This window comes from Parasteatoda tepidariorum, chromosome 3, assembly GCF_043381705.1.
Source record: "Parasteatoda tepidariorum isolate YZ-2023 chromosome 3, CAS_Ptep_4.0, whole genome shotgun sequence".
Lineage (NCBI taxonomy): Eukaryota > Metazoa > Arthropoda > Arachnida > Araneae > Theridiidae > Parasteatoda > Parasteatoda tepidariorum.
In genome coordinates, this window is record NC_092206.1 from 79,379,049 (window position 1) to 79,397,325 (window position 18,277).

Genomic DNA, 18,277 nt, shown 5'->3' on the forward strand with positions numbered 1-18,277 from the left:
TCTAAGGTATCCTGATAAAATTACCAAAGTTTACCACATTTACTAAATTTTTACACACATTATAAAACAATATTTCATTGTTAATTTTACCAAAATCTTTGCCAAAGCACTTTGGTAAAAATTACCACGCTTTTTGGTATTCCCATAGAGCCAGAAATCACCATTTTGTGGTAGTTTTAACCATTTTTTTTTCTCCGTACACTTATACTACTTTAATCTTCTGCATGTCTTATGAATTTGTCTTATGATAGTAACTAATAAAAATATATCTATGTACCAGAAAAAGGTTATATACCGTCTTACCATTTCGGGCATTGTCATTCGACAGAAAATCACTTGGAAAGATCGTTACCAAACAAAGAAGATATGAATGATTTTGACTGTCACCAGCATAAACTTAATAAACGTTATGAAGGAATTTGCTTGTATATAATTTATTCATTCATGGTTTAACCCTATTTACTAATAACATTAATTTATTACTATTCCTTTATGTCATTTTCCGTTAATATTACGTTTTTGATTTAATTCTAAATTAAACTCTCCAAACTAATAGTCATTTCTCTTTATCAAAAAGGTACATTAGTTTAATAATCTTGGATTAATAAATGAGCTTTAAGCCGTATGACCTACTCACAACAACAGTCATTACGTAGCAATGATAACTCTCATAATCTTTTGTCTCACAAAAGCTAAACGGTTTACGTCTAATGTAGTAATTTTATGAAAATTTTCCTCAGTTTCAGTTTTGCCGAAATAAACGTTTTTATATGCAAGCGCGAAAATCGGGAGTCCATAAAAGAGCTCGTTCAATTTGTAGTAAATAAATCTGATAAATTTAAAAAGCAGTCCTTAAGATTCTATATAAGGATAACTTTAAATTTTTTCAATCGACCTAATAGTTGTTTCTTAGAAATAAATAACTTATTAAAATTGATTCTGAATGAAAGTTTAAATTATGAAAAATATTAAAAAAACAGAAATACTTTAATATTTATAAAAATAATAAATTATTAGAAAATCGGTCAGTTCCGCGACACTGAGATTTTGAAGATGTTTTGACAAACCGTTCGAAAACAGATTGAGTATCCGTATAATTAATCCGTATTCATCTCAAGAGAAGAGTGGAAGGATTCTTTCCTTCTCTTTTTGTTATAAATAAACGAATTTGCTTGATTTAAATGTTTTAAATGCAATCTTTTCATTTTAATATAATATATTTTACAACACTGCACCGATAATACTTTTTCGTCAAAATAAAAATTCATATCAAATAAACATTTAGAAATTAAGAATTTGATTGGTGCTTTTGAAGTAGAATGATCGAATCACGTTCAATAGGAGTATTCCCTAATTTTGTATTTTGAAAATTAAAATGATGTGAAAATTTGTAATCTTTCCACGTGAAACCTTTTTTCGATCTCTATTAAATGAAATTGAAAAAACTAATTATTTAAAATTATTTTCTATATACCATTTATTTTTTATTAAAAAAAATTATAATGTGCAAAAATTTTTAACCCACATTTCTTACTAAAAAATACAGTTCTGACGGTATGGTGACGTAAGCAAAAAAAGGTAAAATACTCATTAGGAACCTTTCCTTCGTTTTCCTTCCTAAGCTATTTGAATCGCATTTTCCAGAATGTAGTTACTCTTCATATTTTAAAGATCCAAAGTCTAAATCAATCGAAAATAAAAGTTATGTTTCTTCAGAGAAAGTATATTTTTGAACCTTTTTGCCTAATTCAGTATGTTATTTAATAGTACCAGTTAATTAGCACATTTAAGGCCACCTTTTTGAATCATTAAGACTGTCATTTAAGTAGAAAAAATCCAATCATCAGAACAAAAGCTATTCAAGGTTTATTTCTTCTGCTATATAATTTTGCAGACACATGGAAAATGTGGTTATAGGACACATAAAGGACAAGAATTTAATTTCGAAAATTGCGAAATTTAATCTTCAGATGCAGACATCATGTTTTCTGGTTATCCACACACAGAAAAAAAAATCTGGTAACATTACCGTAATGTATAATAATAACATTTCTGGTAAAAAAAAAAAAAAAAAAAAAAAAAAAAAAAAAAAAAAAAAAAAAAAAACGAAGAACATAATTCGAATAATAAGAACCAAAATATACTGTATTTAAATCATTCATTTGGTCATTTTTCCGTTAATATGGTAATGGTTTACCAGAAATTCTGGCTTTCAAAATTATAGTACTTATGACCACAAATATAACAAAAAATACAAAACTAGACAGAAAAATTGAACCGAATAAATGATTTTTATGAATTGCTATGAGGTATCATGATAAAATTACCAAATTTACTATATTTTATCATATTCTATAACACCATATGTTATTATTAATTTTACAAAAATCATAGCTGAAGCTCTTTGGTGAAAGTTACCGAGCTTTTTGATGTTCTTAAAGAGTCAGAAACGCGAAAAATTTTACCATATTCTGGTAGTTTTGACCATAGATTTTTCTCAATGCAGGTATCACATTTCCTGATTAAGCATCATATTTTATTTTACTTTGCAAACTTCATTTTCAGATGGCTCAGACAACATATTTTCATAGTATGAATCACACTTTAAGATTATGTAAAAAATTATAATTTCAGATTATGCATGTTATTTTCAAGTTGTGCAGACATAATATATTTTTCATATTATTCATCATACTTCATATTATGCAAACTTCATCTTCTTAAGTTATTCTGACATAATACTGCCAAATTATGCCGACATCATACATTCAGTATGATGTATGATGTTTGCATAATATATTCATGCTAATCAAGCATCATTCTTTAAATTTATGTATCATTCCATCAGATCGTGCTGACATTATATTGTCACAGAAGATGTCTGAATTTCAGATCATGCAGACACTGTATTTTTTTTATTTTTTTTTAATTATTCATTATATTTTCATGCTTTTGAGGCATCATTTTTTTTCATATTACGTCTAATACTTTCAGACTTTGCAAACTTCAATGTTTTGCAGTAAGCATCATACTTTTAAATTATTAAAGTGCCTAAGGAATATGCCTAAATTATCAAAAGCAATTTTCTTTATATTTATTTACAAATATTTTTACTTCAAGAATAACAAATTCTCAGTAAAAATCTTAGAATATGAAAAAGGTAGTGAAGTATATGATTGAGAAGAGATCAAACATGCGTACGCAAAGTGTGACACAAACTTCGTACTCAAAAGGGGTTATTGCACGTAGGACATTATCCCTTGTTGACATGCTACGTCTGATGATACAGACTGGGTATACTTTCACTTGAATCGCAATGACACTTAATCTACAAGAAACCCTTTAAATGTCGTGGGCAGGTGTTGTGTTCGGCTCGGATGCGTCTCGGGTTCGAATCACCCGTGACCGTCATGCTTTGTATCCCCCGTTCGACTTCTGGCCCGTGCCTTTGCCACATGGCGATCGCTATTAGGTGCTTTTGCGCGTGCTATTTATTAGACACCACGCGCACCTTTTGGTAAACGCGCCATGCGTGTTATACGAGATGATACCGTGAATACAGTTATATTTTTGATTCTGAATCGTTCACTCTTCTTTTTTTACGCATTAATTAGACGTCTGATAGAACGGGAGTTTTGGCGCGAAACATCACCACGTGGTTTTTTGTTGTAGCATTTTTCCGCTCCGATGATTGGTAATCATTAACCGTGTCGATATCATAATTTCTCTATCACCTAAAGTTTTTTCAAATACATTTTAATTTTTTTTCAAAAAAAAAGGTTGAAAAAGTCGAAAATAATTTTTAAAATATAATTGGTTTGGGTGTTATTTTTCTGGAAATAACTCCTTGATCAGTCTCAGAATTCCTTTAAATATTAGTTTTTTTTTCTCGTTTTTTTTTTTCTTTAATCACGATGGGCTAGCCGTGATGGTAATCATTAACTATGGTAATCATTAAAATATAATTGGTTTGAGTGTTATTTTTCTGGAAATAACTCCTTGATCAGTTTCAGAATTCCTTTAAATATTAGTTTTTTTTTCTCGTTTTTTTTTTCTTTAATCACGATGATAGTCGTGATGGGATAGAATATTCGCCTTCCAATGCGATGAACCAGGTTCAAATCCCAGGAATGGCTGATCAATACGAATGCCGCATCTGGCTTGAACCGTCCACAGTGCTGACGTAAAATATCCTCAGTTGTAGACAAATCGTGGGTTAGAGTCCACTTGCCGTCGGGCTTACCATGGGAGGTTTTTGTGGTCTTCCTCTTTATGTAACGCAAATGCTGGTTAGTTCCATCAAAAAGTGCTCCACGCGGGCAAAATTTCTTCCAATATTTTATCCAGGAATTCCTTTGACTTCTTAATTGAGTTCAAAATTACAAGGCTACGGAGATGAACATTGATAGTCGTAAACCCAAAATTGCGCCGGTTGTTCAACGACGGTTATAAAGTAAAATTATTTTGTGCAGATGTTGTTTTAAATTACCAAATCAAGCACATACAAAAACACTTTCAGTGAATAAATGCCTTTACGAAAGATGGAGTCTTAGAATGCAAAAAAAAAACTCATCAGTAGATTTAAAGTTATCAAGGTGTTAGCTTTCTGTTTGTTTGTTCGTTTGTTTGTTTTCTTCTTTCGTGCAAATTTGCGCATCTTGCTATAGTGCTGTCACTATGAGGTAACAGTCATCTTGGATGCTGCCAGTGTTATCCGTGACATTGAAATGGTATACTATACTTTCTTTTTTTTATTTATTCAATGCATGTATAACTACTTTTCTTACATTTCCGTATTTCCATATGNCGCGATACATCGCTATATCGCGATGCAAAACTGACGATGCATCACGATATATAATTTCTAATATCGCCCAGTCCTACTTACCACAATTGTATTAAATGTTTAATATAATTTATTTTAAAGAAATTTTGTAGGGTTTTGTTTTTATTTCGGGAAACCCAGCGTCCCAAATTTCAATCCACCATTCCAGCTCAAACTTGTGTTGTGAAGGTCCTATTTCAGCTCAAAATTTGACCTAATTTGACCCATATACTAAAACATATCCTTAGCTTAATAAACATGTAAATTAATTAAACAAATAACAAAGTGGGAAGGCTATATTTTTTCTTTACACATTCAGTCAACTAAGTCTAAAGATTATAAAAAGAATATTCATTGCACGCTTAATTTGCATACCAAATAAGCGCAAATTAAATTATTTAAAAAATAGAAAAATAGAGAAAAGATTGTATCCTACAATGTTGACGCAATAAAAGGTTATCGCAAAACCTCTTGGGTGGTCTTCATGTTTAAGTGCCAGCGATGAAATCCCACTCGAGAAAATGATGACCTGTCACTCGAAAAGTCAACTAGGTTCCACGATTTTTTTTTTAACACGGGAGTTGACAACTTTAGGTGAAAGGGTGATAAAACTTGGAACTGATACTTTAAACATAACCATTAAAGTGTCTTTTATTGTATAAAGTAGCTAAATTTCGTACGTTATTTTTACGAGGTAAAAAAAAAGAATCGTAAGTGTTATTAAATCGTTATTAGTTAAGATTACGCAGTCATGCGGAAAGCTGAAAAGTGTATACCAAGATGATTAAAAAAGGATACTTATTCGTTAATCAGGAGCAAAAAAAATTCAACAAAAAAGGAACTTTTTTGAAAAAATTGAACTTATTTTTCCGTAATAGTCACCAAATTTTAATATCACGATGTATTGCGAAAAAATATTGATAATTAACAAAGTATATATGCATCTTTTTCAATTTACCTAATTTATAATAAATTTACATAACTCAATATTTTCGTTACCCGAAGAAAAATTACCATAATTAACAAAAATTCATAATAATATCGTATTCAATAATTCAGTCGTCGTGTATTATACTCGCGATATCATCCTTTTGCTATGTTATGTTATCGAAACTAGTCACGAAATTACCAATTTTAATAATTTTATTTCAATTTATGACCGTTGTTGAACACCCCACCCAATTTTGGGTTTACGACTACTAACTTTCAACTCCATAACCTTGTAATTTTGAACACAATTCAGAAGAAAAGGAAACTCATGTATTGAGAGAAAGTTTGCCCTCGTGGAGGACGTTTTGATGGAACTAACCCGCATTTGCGCGAAATAGAGAGGAAAACCACAAAAACCTGCCATGGTTAGTCCGATGGCAAGGGGATTCTAACCCTTGATCTGTTTATCACTGAGGATATTTTTGACGTCAGCACTGTGGTTGGTGCGAGCCAGGTGCGGAATTCGTATCGACCAGCCATCCCAGGGATTCGAAACCTGTTCATCTTATTGGAAGATGAACATTCGATCCCCTGAGCCACCACGCCTCACTTTTAATAATTATAGTTATCAATAATCATAGCGATATTACCGAATTTGATCATTACCCGATGACCAAACCGATGATTAAACCAGAGGCTTTATGGTGCCTATAAAGCCTAAGTACCTAAATTCTTTGAAAATTTATATTACTTTAATTAAAATTTTATATAGTAATACTTAGATATATGGAATAAATTTTGATTTAGATGATCATGGTAAAAAAAAAATCGAAATTAATAAAAAAATATTTACGAGTTTTTAATCCAGTTTTAATTTATTTTATTGCAGTTAGTTAAGGAAAATTATTAGAAAATCTGCAGATGTAAACAAATTGTGATTTGTAGATGTAAACAATTTATTGTGAGGGTGCCTTAACTTTAAGAATAGTTCGTGAAAATTGAAATTTTAACCTCGCTCTGGCCGCCCAATTGAATTCAATCTACTTTTGGACGAAAACTTCCGTCAGAAGGAAAGAAAATATCATAAGATGGGGCACTGCCACAATAATAATAATAATAATAATAAAAAGCAGCAGGAATTTTGGTGCCAAACCATTAATTTTTACTTTATTTCGATATTTTTCTAAAAATAAACTGTACTTAACATTTAAAAGCAAAAATACTGAAACATAAAAAATAATATTTTTATCCCAGTTGCAGCAAACGAAAAATTATAAATTTTTAAGAGCTTTGGTAATGATTATTTGGTATAATGATGCTAATTATTTTCTTGGTGCAGTGATAATAATTCGTTTGGAAGCATTGTTTTACCCTTAATACAGCTTCTAAATTTCATTTGTGACCACCGTGATTACAAGTTTGAAGTTAAAATAAAAAAAATAATATACTGCTTACACATTGATATAAGTTTTAGTAATAGTAAATGGATCATTTTCGGAACACTTGCACATTTCATTTTCTATGAATTTAAGTAATTTTAATTACTAAAATTTAATTTCAACTAACATTTTTAAGTATTCAAACTACTTTACTGTATGTTTTCAGTAATTCTAGTTGTGTAGAAATTAGTATTTCAAAAACAATGCCTGTGTAATACCTTTTTAATACTTCAGATGGTAGTAAATTGCCATATCAACCTCTTATTTAACTTCAATTAAACCAATTCTTAATTGAAAATAATTTTAATCTATCTAGTTGGGAAAATTATGTTACGTGTAATAAAAAGCAAAACTTATCTAATATGTAAATTTAGAATTTATCTTGCGCAAAAATCAAACAATTTAATGGTGTGACAGGATTTTTTCCACTCTTTGACCATAATTATCGTATGAAATTATTTCAGGTCAGTTGGCAAAATTGGATTCCATGGCTCCTTGGATGCATTAATTTTAGATAAGGCAGGAGGCAGTCATTTAAAAAATTCTCAATTCATTTACTTACACTATATTGTATTCTAAGAAGATAAAGCATTAACAAAATGAACATATTTTTTTTTTTACTTTTCCTTCCGTTGCTAGCATTATTGTTTTAAATTTATTGTTTTAATGTTCATTTAACTTTTTAATGGTGAAATCAAATAATACTATTGAGTTTAGTATGAAGTTATTTCCGTTGGCAAAAGTGGGTCCCATGGCTCCCAGGATGCTCTATTTTTTAAAAAGGCAGAAGGCAGCCATTTAAAAAAATTTCAATATATTTGCTGTATTCTAAGATAAAGCATTAACAAGATGAATATGTTTTATTCACTTTTTCCCTTTGTTACTAACATTATTGTTTTAAACTTATTGTTTTAATGCGCATTTGATTTTTTTGTTTTTAATCGTAAGATCGAAGAATGCTTTTGAGTTTCGTATAAATTTTTCTCTTCTTTTGTAATGGAAACTGTCCAAGTAAATTGACTTGCTGTTTATTTTTTGTTTTTTGCTATTCTTCAACACTGTTACCGATCGCAGTTAGAATGTTAATGTTACATTTTAAATTAAGCTACTTTTAAGTCAAAAATTAGCTCTATCGATTTTTGTTTTGCAATTGTAATATTGCTAATTTTTCTGATTAAACCTAAACTATAAAAATAAGAGATCAATTTTAATTTTTTTCATGATTTTCTTTTGTTTAAAGCTTATTATTAGACAGTATTAGGGGAAAGAATTCTTTCAATTTTAATTTATTGAGTTTAAATTTAATATTATACTGTATGTTAAGTTTATTAAAAGAAACAAAGGTATGTATGATCTATCTAATTAAACGTAATGGTATATTAAATTTTAAAAGTAATGTAATCAGTAAAATAGTAGGATTCTAAATACTTTTTATCAAAATATTGTATAGAAAAGTATTTGTACCTACCATGACCAGGATTCAAACCTGGTTTATTGCGGCCACAACGCAATTTACTAATCACTATGCGATCATCAATGGCTTCTCTGAATGTTGAAACTAATACCTTTTTTCTTTAATTACCAACATTCTAAATGGAGCATGAGTATTACCTAAATGCGAAAAACTTAACATTTAAATAACAGACGACGCTACCATTAAAGCAATAAGAACATTAAAAACTTATATCAATGTTAGGCTTATTTTCGAAATGGAATTATTGTTCTAAATTTATTAATTTTTTTTAATCGTAAGATCAAAAGATGCTTTTAAGTCTTTTACAAATTTTTCCTCTTTTTAGTGGAACCTGTCCAAGTAAATTGACTTGCTGTTTCTTTTTTTTTTTTTTTTTTTTTTTTTTTTTTTTTTTTTTTTTTTCCTTCCTGCTACTCTTCAACTCTGTTAACGATCACAATTTGAATGTTTATGAAACATTGTAAGAATTTTTGTATGTTTTTCTTTTACTTAATGCTTATTATTAGATAGTAAAATTAGGATGAATTCTTTTAATTTTAATTTCAATTTAGTATTTCACAGCATATTTAAGTTTATTATGGAACAAAAGTATGTATCAATATTTGTATGACTAAAATTCAGTAATTTGTAATGCAAATACCTTAAAAATTTATTTCTACTGGCAACCTTCTCCTCTTTTAATTTTTCCTATATTGTTAACAACCATTTCCAAACATAAATCAAAAAATGCAATTTTATTGATTCTCAGTAACTAAAGCATAAAATAAGTAACAGTTTTTTTCATTAACTAGAAAAATAAAATAGTAGATTAAATTTAAATTTTAAATTTTTTTTATAAATGGTAACAGAGGAAATTTTTTTATCTTTTATAATAATATAAAAAATAATTGATACCACGTGTGAAACGCTGAGTAAGAACGCAATGTTATCATGATGCAGATTAAAGTTAATGTTTTATTTTTTGTCTTATGTTCTAAATAAAAAACTGCCATGCTGTTTCAACTTTTATCTGTCAGAAACATTCCAATTGTAGCTGAAATTTTTCTAAGCAGTATTGTGAACAATTAATTTTTTTAAAATTTTTTTTTTTTTTCATAATGCTTCTCCATTTTAAAAATTATCATGATATCTTGATAGTAGGCGTACATGCATTGTAAGCCTAGATATTGATATATGTTTGTGAAGTTTATAAGTCCTTTAATACTCTAATGGTGGCGCCATCTATTTTCAAAAAATGTTACACCTATCTCATTCAAGTGATGTTTACGCTCTATTTAGAACGCAGGTAAGAAAAAGAAAAAAATTACTAATTTAAACATTTAATGAACTTGTGAATATGAGCCGTGATCGTATAGTGGATAGTACATTGCGTTGTGGCCGCAATAACCCAGGTTCGAATCCTGGTCACTGCAGGTGTATATATTTTTATTGTGATAAAACGCATATGCCTAATCCCACTATTCTCTTGATTTCATTACTTTTTAAATTTAATATACCATTACGTTTAAGGAGATTTGTGATAACTTGTGGATGACTGTCTTCTCCAGACCTTTCCGCGAAGTCTGGTCTTCTGTTCTTGCTATCGAATCCACACCAGCGACTTTTCTTTAAAAATCATATTAACCTTGTTTGTTGTCGCTGTCTTTTTCAAAAGATGTCACGATGATACAGGAAAGTCCGATGATTGTCTGTTCTTGGAGAGAGTTCTGATTGTCTTTTCTGGTCACAAATTGTTAACAGAAGAGAAAATGACCCCTCCCCCTTATCTTAAGTGTTTCTTAAGAGATATTATTATATCCGGAGTCGAAAAGAGACTCTCTCGTATATTCTCTTAAGACCCGGGCTTTAAAAAATGGCAAAAAAGTTGATTTTTACTATGATAGATGTCGCTTAGTATAAAATAAATTAATAAATTATTCGAAATCTGTTTTAAAAAAGAATTCAGTTAATTAAACAAGCGATGGTAATTATTTTAAATTGTAATGGGAAATTTTAGTGCTGCCATCTATTGCTTAAGGTCGTTTAAACATCTTGATGCAGCCAGCGAGAGTGCAATTTTCTGTTAATTTTTTTTCTAACAAATGAACACTTTCAAATATTTTTAATGCTTGCAAATCATTTAGTAGTAAATAATAATTCTCACTTTCCGACTGGTAATCTAGATTATGCTCTTAAGTACAATGATGGGGGCCCTGAAAATTAAAATCTTCCCTTGACTGGGCAAAAAAGTTTGATACAAAAAATAAAAAAATTTCGGAAAAAAAAGAACATTTTCCAACATTAACCATATTTTTATTCTGGGACTGATATTTCATTCATTACTTTTATTTATATCATTTGTAGGAAATATTCTTACTTTTACAGAAAAATATGTAAAATTATTAATACTACTGCAATATTACCTTTTTAAAATTTTATAATTATTTTTTAATCTCTCTAAAATGCTAAAAGAATGTACAGTTGTTCTGTCCACACTTAAATTAAGTCATCTTTCACTGTCTTCCAAAAAAGTAACTAATTTATTATAAGGCTATATTAAAATGGCGCCATCTATACGTAAATAAACTAAGCAATAAGGATTATCTTGCTCGTCACGCTCCATTTACAATTATCCCTTCAAAATAATTTGTTTTTTCAAAATTTTAAGCAATATCAATTTCGAGCCGTGATCGTATAGTGGTTAGTACATTGCGTTGTGGCCGCAATAACCCAGGTTCGAATCCTGGTCACGGCAGGTACAGATTTTTTTATATACATTATTTTGATATAACACATATACAAAATCCCTCTATTTTCTTGATTTCATTACTTTTTAAGTTGAATATACCATTGCGCTTAATGTGATTGATAATTTGTGGATGAAGATCTTCTCCAGAACTTTCCTCAAAATTTTGTCTTCTATCCTTGCCTTCAAATTCACGCCAACTGCTTTTTTTCTTCGCCTTTTTTTGAAAAATCATTTTAACCTTGTTTGTTGTCCCTATCCTCATCAAAAGATGTCGCGCTGATACAACAAAGTTCAACGATTGTCTGTTCTTGGGGAGAGTTCTGATTGTTTATTCTGGTCAGAGATTGGGATCCCTGGGTTGCCCTGGGTTGCAAAGAGACTCTCTCTGTATATTAAGTCCCGAGCTTTAATTAATGGCAGAAAAGGCAATTTGTTTGCAATAGATGTCGCTTATTAGAAAAAAATTCATAAATTAACTGAAGCGTGTTTTTTTTTTAACAAAAGAATTAAACTTAATTTTTTTAGCAAATTAATTTAGCAAAAATTACTAATAAATGATAAAAAATTAATTTTTTCTCATTTTTTTTTTCTCTTTTGCAAAATATTGCAATATTTTATAGAAAATTTCTTCACATTTGGTTTGGAAAACAAATTCCACTAAATTCAAATAGTAAGATATTTGCACGTTATAAAATTGTGCAAAAGGTTACTTGAATCGAATTTCGTAACTTTCTTGTTGTTTTTCATTGTAATTAAAAGCTCAGAACAATGAAATAAATTCAGTTAATTTTAACTCAATGACTTTGTAAAGACTCACAAAAAGCAAAAAATTATATAACTTTTTTTAATGATAAAATTATACCCAATGTTGTCCAAAACAAAGGGACGCAGGGTCTCAAGAGGGTATGCAGATTACTACAGAAGATGTATTTTAATATTCTATTTGGATTAGTAGATTAAAAACACTCAATTGAAGAAAGGTTTTAAGAACGCAGAAACTTTTTAAAAGTTTGCAATTATTCAAATCTCTTGCTATGGGATCAGCAAACAAACGTGGTAAATATTTTAAAATTGCATATGGATAACTTTAGTGCTGCCATCTATTGTTTAAGATCTTTAAATGTTTCGATACGACCAGCAAGCACTGAATTTTCTGGGTTTTTTTTTTCTTTCAAACATTTTTGATACTGCCAAATCATTTAGTAGTGACTCTAATGATTCTGATTCTCGCTTTTTGATTGGTAATCTGGAATATGCTCGTAAGTACAAAAATGATGGTACATGAAAAACTTCATTTGTCTAGACAAAAAAATTTAAATGCAAAAAATGCATTTTTTCAGGGAAAAAAATATTTTCCTACTTTACACAAATATTTATTCTGGATTCATTTATTACTTTTATTTATATCATTTGAATGGAATATTTTTACCTTTGGAAAAAAAAATATAAAATTATTAATACTTGTACGAAATTACCTTTTTTGTAAATTTCATAATTATTTTTTTATTTTTCGAAAATACTAAAGAATGACTGTACCGTTGTTTTGTCCACAGCTAATTTAAGTCGTCTTTCACTGCCTTTAAATAAAAAAAGTAACTAATTTATTTTTACGTTATTACAATGGCGCCATCTGTGTCTAAATAAAGTTAACAAAATGGATTACCTTGCTCTTCACGCTCCATTTACAAACAATTCTTCATAATAATGTGTAAATAATTTTAAACTATTTTGAGCTCGAGCCGTGATCGTATAGTGGTTAGTACATTGTGTTGTGGCCGCAATAACCCAGGTTCGAATCCTGGTCACGGCAGTAGCTTTTTGACTGTTAAAAAATCCGTCATTAATAGGATTTCGAACCTTGAAATTGGGCAATCAGGTTTATCTTTTTTTTTTAAATCTCTCTTCTTTTTTTTTATAGAAATCAACTGTAAAAAATATTTTCATATCATAGATTTGCAATCTGCTCAAATTGATGCAATTTTTTGCTTATTTTAAATGTCCGTCAAAAAAGTTTTGTGATTTTAATATCGTTGCTCAAACTCTTATATTTTTATATATTATTATTTTTAAAGTACAGATACATGCGAAGACGCAGCTGGAGTATAGGAGAGAGTAGAAACCAGAGGCAAACTTAGTTTTTGCGCCTTCTTGAGATATGATGTTAGATTGAAAGAAGTTTTTGGAATTTTACATTAAATAAGATTTCGCAGTTATAAAACATATTTTATAATAGCACGTAACTTGAAAAGTTCATAAGTTTCCATTCTATTCAGTTTAAAATTTAACTGCGTATTTTACTATTGAAGTTTCCATTACACTTTTAGATGTTTTTAATAGCGTTAATCGTCCATCGTTTTTGATTTAAAGCTAAGTTTTTATTCTATAAGCATTCTTCATTCAATATATCACCAAACTGCTAAAGTTACAACCTATTAAGATTTTTACGTAAATCTAAAAAAAAATCTTAATGAGTTATGGCACCCAGGACCTGATTTATTATAAGGTCTTTCCCAGAGCCCACAAATTTCTGCGTGCCACCGAAATCCAAATATCTATAAATATATTGTGTGTTTTTCCATAAAAATTGTTTATTAGAATTATAAGCTAACAAAAATTCGATTAAATATACGCTAAACTAATTAATATATGCTAATTTACTTATGTTATAATTTAAAGGCCTTTTGTTGAAAAGTAACACGCAAATTTTGTTTAAAGATACAACTGGCAGGCCACCCCCCCCCGACAGCTCTGGGCCTACAACCCTCAGATTTCTAAAAAAGGCCCTGATTGCAGCCATAATTAGCGAATAAAATTGGAGATATTTAAAAGAGAAAGAAAAATTATCAAATTTATTTTTAGTTATTTTTCGTGAAATCAGCGTCGCTCTAAGGAGTTATTTTTTAACATGATACCGTTTAATTTATATTCGAAAAAAATAATAATGAATTTCATTGCTTGATGGAACATGTTTTTAATAAACAACAATTATCTGTTTCTCCTAGCAATCAAACGTGCTGTGGTGTTAGTAGCTTCATCTAACTTACATGCTTTGTAGAGATTTGTTAGGATTTCAAGAGCACTTTTTAGGTTTAAAAATTAATTTGCTATGCATAATCATTTTAGATAAGGATTCTAGACTGGAATAGTCTGGCTGATAGGATATCAGACTCATGTTCGTGGGTTAGAATCCTGCTGGGCGGAGAATCCTCATGTATTAAATGATAACTGCTGCACGTTAAATCTGTCGAGTCACAAAGTCCTCCATGTTCCCTGAACAATAACTCTGGGGGTACTGAATTGGAGATTGATCGTTCTCTAGTTAAGGTCAAAATTACGATCTGTAGATGAATGAATGGAATATAAATGGGTCCTCCCCTTAAAACGGGCTGTGATGTGTGCGTGGCTAAAGTTATATTCTTGACCATAGATGGCGCCACTGAAGAACAAGAAATGCACCCCGTGTCTTAAAATCACTTGGATTCTCATAGCAGGCCTGCTGGTATTGACAAATGGAATTAGTAACAGCAACAACAGATAAGGATTCTAAAAATATTTATCAAGTCATAACAAGCATAAATACTAAAACCCAAGCCATGAGTTCCAATTTTTTATTTATCATGAAGTGGAAATTTTCTTATTCTAGCATGTTTTTTGAAAGGATAAACTTAAGAAACACCATCCTGAAATTTCTCAAAAATCAACTTTTTTCCAGTTGCATTTTTTTTAAATATTTATAAAAGTCATTTCATTCATTTAGTCATTTTGAAGTATGAATAAAAATCATAGAAACTACTGTTTCTGCATCAAATTTTGTATCACTAAAACGGCAGTGTTTTTAAATATCAATCATGTTTCCAAGGAAACTACATATTTTTAACTTCATTTTATGAATACCTTAGTAACGTACCTAACTACATTTTCATTAATCAGATTTCTAGACAACAAAGCTATATTCGGAATGATGAGTGTGTTTTTTGCTATTCCTCTAACATTGAATTTTTAATAAGCTTTCGCGATTTAATTTTCAGTGCGAAAAATGGAATAGTGAATATTTTAAACTTATAGGAATTCAAAAATATGGACATTGAAACATTTTCAAGACGTATTGTAGTGACAAGGCTGAGCTTGATCGCAACTGTTAGTGTTAAATTATGGATCTAGTTCAGCCTTGGTAGGGAATTCAATTATCCAATCTTTTCAAAAACGTTTAATAATTGAGGTCTATAAGAGAATCAAAATAAGCTGAAACTAATTTTAAAAACAATTCAGAAAAGGGGTGTTTCTTCAGAAATATTAATATTCAATAAAATTATTTTTTCATTATTTCACTAAAGCTTCATAAAATCCTTATAAACAATGGCTGAAAACTTTCCTCATTTTATTCCTATAAATTTCACCTTTTTTTGAAGGGAAATGAAGGTGGTTAAAGGGGGATAATTGAATATCATTTATACAAGCAAGTAAGCTGGAAAACAAAACAATCGCACCCCTCGCTTTAATGGCCCACGACAACAGCAACAAGTAAGTAAGGTATCGTTTCGGATGCTTTTTTTTTCAATGCTGATTCGAATGAGACCAACCAACCACAAGACAATCATTAGTATTGAGGGTATAAGTATTTTATGTACAAATAATTACAATTTTGTACTTGTACCTATTTCTACATCTAATATTGCAGCTATCTGGACAAGTGAGACATTGTTTCCTATGTATTGTATTTTTTTTACACTGAATCAAATTAAAATATACACGATTCATTAGAATGAATAGTTCAGAAAACACTTAACTTTTTATGCATAAAATGTTCAATTTTTTAACTGCTTTATGAACAACTTTTAAATTTCCAACCAAGGACAATCAGAACATGTGAGTTATATTTTCTAAAGTAATGTTTCATCCTGAACTGAATGAAAACGATTACAACAACATCGGACTAATAGTTGAGAAGTTATAAGGGATTTTATGGGGATAGAACAGTTTTGTACTTATAGTTTAATAAAATTAGACATTTTCTTTAGAAAAATATATTCCCACAATTTTTTTCATGGACATTATTGTTATGCCATTATAAAAGATATCCGAAAAATCTCATATTTTCCCCAGCATGCTTCACCCTTTCTTGAGGAGAAATGTGGATGATTTGGAGAAGGGGAGCATTGAAGATACTTCAAGCAAATATTTGCTATTTATATTATAAATACCAAAGTCTGATGCATAAATAGATGAAAGTAAAAAATTGTACATTATAAAATTATTGCAACTCCAACACAAGTGATCCGATCGTATTATGATTGGTTTCATTAAACTCAGCATGAAAAATACACCAGGAACAACACCTCACTTGCTTGTATAGAAGAAAATCAATTTTACAATTTTTTAAAATTTAATCAATTTTAAAAAATAAATATGTGTATGCCAATTCTGGCATCACAACCCCTTAAAAATCTCATCCCATTTCAATCGAAAAAGGGAAACGTGTACAAAGGAGTCTTATGACAACAAAAAGCTTTCTATTAAAAAAAAAAATTTCTTGGGTATTAATTTTTTTAAAGAAAAGTTTAATTTTCTTGAACTATTAGACAAACTGGTTTTTGATGGTTTTAATTCCCGATTCCTTTACTTTCTTAACGATAATTAGTATTATCATAAAAAACGTTTTACTTCTCATTTTCATATTAATTTAACACTCCCTCAATAAAATTCCTTTTTCAGGAGGATTCTAAAAATATAAGATATTGACAATCGGAATGCCTTTCTTACATTTAGTATTTCTAAAATCCTTGTTAAAGAAGTAAAAAAAATTACACAAAAGAGGTAACTAATTAATTTTTAAAGAAAAAATAAAAACATTTTTTATATCTTAATGAATCAGTAGGGAGGAAGCCCAGCTAAAAATATAAAAACCTGTTTGGTTGCTGGATGATAAAAATAAAAGGGGGTAAAAAGCGAATATTAAAGTCACTTTCATGTTTCATGGAGCACTCAAACAAATTTTAATGTTTTTAATTACGACTTCTTTAATAGTGTTTCGTTAGATTTTGATAATGTTTTTACTTTTCCTTTTACATTAATTTGTACCCTTAAATGTATTTACTGTTTTCATTTCATTTCTGGAAAAATTTCTAAAAACATATATTCTGAACCGTGATTAAGAACACTCTGAATATATTAAGACCAGTCATCGTAGATCATTCTGTATGTGACCGTTCAAATATTAAACATGCTTTTAGCAATTTTGAAATCCTCCTTTTCCCTTGTCAGCAAAAATATGCAAATCATTAATTCTTTCTCATGTTCACGCAACACAGTTGAAACACTGTTTTTTTGTCTCTGTTCCCTCTGCGTTTTGCTGAAATTTTGATTTAAAATGTAGAAATCTAGTTTTAGGAATAAATTCAAATAAAATATGTAACAAATTTTACATTTTAGTTCATTTTATAAAATTCTTAGTGTTTTCCTTCTGCAGTCAAAATTCTTGACCTCTGAACCTTTTTGAAGAAATTTTCTTTCATTTTTCCCCCCGAATTTAACTTTAATTCAAGTTTGAAGATTTTCCAATTGTAATTTTATTAGTTACATTTTACTTTTACATATTCAAAATTTAAAAATAAATGAGTTTTAATGAATTACGTAAACATTGTTTATACCCCCTCCTACCTGGCGTGTAAAATAAGCCAATTACATACCCCTCCACGTTAGATGCTTACATAATATTTAAACAGCTTCTATAAGCTGAATATATATAATTTTTGAATTTAGATAGCAATCGAAGATGTCAATAAAAAAACATGCACTTGAATTGTAATCAGCTAATTAAAAATAGACAAACAAAATTAGCATCAAAATTATTTTTTGGAATAAAGTTGCTGAGAGACACACTT

The 18,277-nt window shown here is 29.3% G+C and overlaps 2 non-coding genes across 2 annotated transcripts; both read left to right on the top strand.

Moving 5' to 3' along the window:
* Positions 1 to 11,330: 11,330 nt before the first annotated feature.
* On the top strand, positions 11,331 to 11,402 carry TRNAH-GUG (transfer RNA histidin (anticodon GUG)). The gene has a single exon. It is a non-coding gene; the product is annotated as a tRNA-His (tRNA).
* A 1,732-nt stretch (positions 11,403 to 13,134) lies between these two features.
* TRNAH-GUG (transfer RNA histidin (anticodon GUG)) lies at positions 13,135 to 13,206 on the top strand. Its single transcript has one exon. It is a non-coding gene; the product is annotated as a tRNA-His (tRNA).
* The last annotated feature ends 5,071 nt before the right edge of the window (positions 13,207 to 18,277 follow it).